The sequence below is a fragment of the Lepidothrix coronata genome, unplaced genomic scaffold (assembly GCF_001604755.1).
Source record: "Lepidothrix coronata isolate B3197 unplaced genomic scaffold, Lepidothrix_coronata-1.0 Scaffold486, whole genome shotgun sequence".
Taxonomy (NCBI): Eukaryota; Metazoa; Chordata; class Aves; order Passeriformes; family Pipridae; genus Lepidothrix; species Lepidothrix coronata.
The window spans coordinates 11,241-16,908 of record NW_016690666.1 but is presented as its reverse complement, the minus strand read 5'-3'; positions in this window follow the sequence as shown (position 1 = coordinate 16,908).

Below are 5,668 nucleotides of genomic sequence, written 5' to 3'. Positions count from 1 at the left end.
CGCGCCAGTGTTTCACCACTCTCATTGTAAAAAATTCTTGGTTATATCGACTTCAAATCTGCCTTTTTTTTAGTTTAAAACTATTTGTCCAATTGCAGCCATGTCCAGGTTCTACAAAAATTCTGCCCCCATCTTTCTTAGAAGCCTCTGTGGTGGTGCATCCTCTCCCCATTTTCCTGAGGCCTGGTCATGATCTCAGGAGCTCCTGACAAGCCTTGACCAAACCAGCTGAGCAATGAAGAACCCCTGGACTGGACCAGGATGTGGTGAAGTGTCCCTGGACAGGACTAGGGGTGTGGGGAAGTGTCTCTGGACTGGACCAGGTGGTCCTGTATAATACAGGTGGGAAAAATCCAGAGTTGAAGAGTTGGGAAACACAGGATAATCAGTCGTCCCCTGAAAGCCTTGGAACATTCCCTGCCTGAACTGTAGCCCAAATGGAACAGTTTGGATACAATTCCCAAATATTTTGGAAACTCCATTCATTCCTGACACAAGGATGGAGATTCAGCAGACAACTAAAGCCAGTCACCTTGTGAGCCCACACCCAGCGGTGCTGAGGGAGGCCCTGGCAGCTCCCCAGCACCTCCCTCTCAGTGGGACACCTCTGGTAGCCTCTCGCAGCTCGGGAACCCTTCAGTTTGCAACACTCCAAAGACCATCACTGATGCCCAGGACAATTCTGATCCCCCTCAACAAACACTCCTCCAGCTGTGACCCTTGTCTGTTGGGAAACACAAAGGGATTCGTGGGAGTGTTTCCCCGACAACAAGGAGAATTTTGGAGAAGAACCTTTCCACACCCAGTTCTTGATGTGCCCACACATCTCTGCCTGAGTGTGGGTGTGAATTCACTATGGTGTGAAGGTTGTTCTTGTGAATCTATAATTCAGTCACTGTTAAAATTGTAGCAAACGCTATTTAATTACTTGATAACTGTTCAACTGGTCAATGATTAAATGCTACTAATCAATTTTGACCCCTTATCTTTGGATCCAAATCCTTTGCACCCTGACCCTCTTGCATCCCAAGGCTCTGGGTAAATCATTCCCTTTTAAAAAAAATGTAGATTTTTTTGACGTCTACTTTAAAATCTTCCTGCTTAGCTAAACTACAAAACAACTCTAATTAGTTGTTGATGTCTTGAAGACATGAAGACAATTAAAGGAAGGGAAATAATTTACTTTTCAGTGTTTTAATGAACCCCACGGTGTGTTTGGAGTTGCATCAGCTGTCAGTCCAAGATGGGTCATGTCAGAACTGGTGAGGTTGGGGGGTGAGGAGCAAGGTCGATCATACAGGGTCAGTGTGGATCTCATGAGGAGACACTCAGCATCAAGATCACTTGGAAAACACCTCTATCACCTCTTCTCTGAACTAAACAATATATATATCAATGAATTAAAACGAAAAAAATTACAAATTTGAAGACTTGCTTTGAAATTGCCTTGAAGACAATTAAAGGAAGACCAAGAGATCCTGAGGGATTGCTGGATTTTAATGAGCCCCACGGTGTGTTTGCAGCCCAGCCCATGATCCTGAGGTACTGAGAGAAGATTGAAGCAGCTGCTGAAGAAGTCAGAAGCCAAGCTCCAAGTCCCTGGAAGCATTGCTTGGCCCCACTGAGGGCAGGCACTGACAAAGCCTCCCCAGGGACTCCTTCGAGCAGCTCCTTGGAGGCCACGAGTGCAGGCAGACAAAGGTTCTGGGCAGGCCCCTGCAATGCTGAGCAAAGCCTGCCTTGGTTTCGTGGAGCAGAAAGGTCAAGGCCTGAGCCCCAGGCCCTGGCCCAGCAGATCCTGTCCCTCCCGACTGGCTCAGGGCTGTTTGGGGGGCAGTGGGATGGGAGGGGGAGGAACAAAAAAGGCCCAAATTTGGGCAACCCCTGCCAGGCTCCTGAGGGAGGGGCGAGGCAGAAACCAAGTGCAGAACCTGCCAGGAAAGTTGCTTGTGGTGGCCTGAGTGGCAGAGGCAGCTGCCAGAGGCAAGGGGACAAAGGCCTGGGTGCCTTTGGGCCTTGCAGCCCTGCCAGAGCCCTTGGCCATCTCTCCTGCAGGCTGTCCTGCCCTGGCCCTGCTGCTGCTCTGGCCTTGCAGGCTGCACACAGCGCTCCTGCTTTCCCACCCCGCTCCCAGCAGCATTTCTAGACCCTCCCTGATGTCTCTGCACCAGCTCTGGCTGTTCCCTGGAACACAAAGCCATGCCATCACCCTCTTAGTGACCTCAGACTCCTTATGGTTCCCCTTTGAGTAACATTCCTTTTTCCCCACCTTCAGTCTGAACCTTGCATGCTGCACTTTAGGGGTTTCTTTTTCTTTCCAGCACCAAGAAAAGCTCCAACCTGTCAGATCTCTTCTAGACCCTCTGCAGTTCTTCCTCATTCCTCCAGTATGGGGACTCCAGTATTTGGAACTTCACATCCAGATAGATCGGTCCAGATGTGGTAACACCAGGGCTGCGTCCAGGGAGATGACAACTCCCTTGTCTGGGTGGCCACACGCCCCCGAGGCAGCCCCATGTGCATTTGGCCTTATTAACTTGGATCCTGAGCCTCTGTGCCACAGGACATCACTCCCAGAGCCCAGGCCCTTCTCCTGGGGGTCACTCCAGAGCTGAGCACATACAGGTCACCTCCCTTTCCTCTGCCAACCCCCTGGGCCTGCTCTGGGCCCTCCAGGTCCTTGCCCTGCTCCCAAGGGCTGTGGGGGTGCTTAATGATCAGGGTTTGGGGTTTACAGCTCAAGGTCGGGATTAGGAAGAACTTTGGGAGGTTTGTTGTTCTGTTGGCAGTGTCTGGTTAGGCTTTTGGGCTGGGTCAGGATTAAAGTTTGGCTTTTCATACTGATAATACAGATTTGGGAAGGGGGGGAGAATTAGAGGACAAACAAGAGTCTGGAGTTCTGGGTTTGGGGTTTACCTTCGAGGTCAGGTTGAGGTTGCAATCAGAGCAGTGGATTCCTTTCAGTGGGAGGGGCAGCACTTTTTGGTTGGGGCTTGAGGTTAGAAATAGTGCAAAGGTCCACCAGGAGTGTTTACACTGTCAGTGTTTCAGCACCCTCAGAATCACCTGAACCTGTTCTTAACTCATCAAAATCTTTCCCCTCTGTTGGCCAAGTCCCTCTTTCCTTCCCCAAATATCCAATCCCTTTTGTCCCAATTCCTCCTAATCTCCCCCAAACTTTCATCAGGATGAGGTCAGCTTTGTGATGACACTGTGCAACCTCAAGGAATCAAGGGGCCATTGCGGCACTGCAGAGGCTCATGGAAACCAATGAACACAGGGACACTGAAATCTTGTAGAACCAGGGGACCATTTAACACCTGGGGCCTTGTGGAACTAAAGGAATCCTGAAATCTTAAGGAACCTCATGGAACCAGGGAGCCATTGTGTCACTGTGGAGCCTTATGGAAACAAGGAAACCCTGGGACACAGAGGAACCTCATACAATCAAGGGGTCACTGTGGCACTACAGGGCCTTTTTGGAGCCAAATGGACCATGGGACACTGGGGAACCTGATGGAATCAAGGGGCCGTTGTGACACTGGGAAAACTCATGGAAAAATTGAACCAAGGGACACTGTGCAACTACATGGAATCAAGGGGTCATTGACACCGAAGACACCACAAGGACTCAAAGGACCACTGTGATACTACAGGGCATTCTGAAGCCAAAGAAACCCGGGGACACCATGTAGCCTCATGGAATTGAGGTGCCATTGTGTCACTGCAGAACCATATGGAATCAAGAGGCCGTCTTGACACTGCAGACTCTCATGGAAACAGAAACCTGGGACACTCTGCAAATCAAGGAGGCATTGTGACACTGAAGGCCCTATGGACCCGAGGACACTGTGGAAACTCATGGAATCAAGGAGCCATTCTTGCACTAGAGGGCCCCATGAAGCCAAAGGAACACATGGACAAATTGGAACCTCTTGGAATTGTGACACTACAGGGCCATACGGATGCAAAGGAGTACCGGGATCCCGTGGAATCTTGTGGGATAAATGGGCCATTGTGACAGTGAGGAATCCCATGGAATCAAGAGGCCATTGTGACAAGGCATTATGAAGCCAAAGGGAACCTGGGAAACTGCAGAACCTCGTGGAAAAAAAAGGAAGACCCGGAAATTGTGAAACCTTCTGCTACCAAGGGGCCATTTGGACACAGGGCAAGCTCATTTAATCAAGGGGTCTTGGTGACACCGAGGGGCCTCCTGGAGCAAAGGGGACCCTGTGACAAGATGTAACCTTGTGGAATGAAGGGACAACTGTCATACTGTGGAACCTCTTGGAATCAAGGGGCCATAGTGACACTGAAGAGGCAACCACTGTACCTCCCCTGAACTCCATGGAATCAAGCAGAACCGCTGCCTCCCCCCCGCCACTGCGGCAAAATGGGCAAAAGCTCAAACAATCAGCTCTCAAACATTCAGGGATTGCTCACAACCAAAGCCAAAAACCTCTAAACCCTAGACACTCTTTGCTACTTTACCTAGCCGGGACTCTATACACCCAAGCAGGGCATTGCAAGACCCATGTTCCCTGTGAAACACTTGCCCAGTCTGAGCCCATTGGGTGCGGCTGGTTGCAGAGACGCTTCCTGCGGGGCCAGCACTGCCCAGGGACAGCCAAAGCCTTGGGCTGGGACAAACAGCGCTTCAGCCACGAGTACCAACACAGTGTCCCAAGGGTTCCACAGTGTCCCAAGGGTCCCTCTAGCTCCGTGTGGCTCTTTGACATCCCGTGACCTCTCGGCTCTTTAGGAGCCCTGAGAACTTCAACAGGGGGAAGTGCCAGATTCTGCCCTGGGATGGGGCAACCCCGCATGGACGGACAGACTGGGAAGGAGAGGCTGGAAAGCAGTGCCGGGAAAGGGCCCTGGGGGTGCTGGTGGGTGGCCCGTTGGCCCTGAGTTGGCAGTGCCCTGGCAGCCAGGATGGCCAAGCCTGTCCTGGGGGCATCAGGCCCTGCATGGCCGGCCGGGCCAGGGAGCGGATTGTCCCGCTCTGCTCTGCTCTGTGGCAGCCTCACCTTCACCATTGGGGCAGTTTTGGGGGACACAATGGAAGAAAGAGATTGAGCTATTGGAGAGTGCCCAAAGGAGGGCAAAGAAGATGGGGAAGGGCCTTGGGTTGAAGCCGTATGAGGACACTGAGGGCACTTGGTGTGTCCAGCTGGAAGAGACTGAGGGGAGACCTCACTGCTGTTCAAACTTACTGGTGAGGGGCAGAGGAGGGGCAGACCCTGAGCTCTGCTCTAGGGGGACCAGGGACAGGACTGAGGGAATGACCTGGAATTGTGTTAGGGGAGGTTTAGGTTGGATCTTAGGAAAAGGTTCTTCCCCAGAGGGTGGTTGGGCACTGACCAGGCCCTCCAGGGCAGTGGGCACAGCACCGAGGCTGACAGAACTCAAGAAGTGTTGGGATGATCCTCTCAGGATCATGGTGTTACCCTTGGGGATGTTCCTGCGCAGGACTAAGGGTTGGACTCGATTGTCCTTGTGGGTCCCTTTCAGCTCATCCTATTCTGTGATTCTGTGATTATCAACCCTGTGTTCAGCACAAACCAAAACATAGCCTTGCACTCGCCATGGGGAAGAAATTTAACTGTACTCCCCCTGAAACCAGCACACCCCTTTATGTGCTCTCACAGAAACATCCAACAGT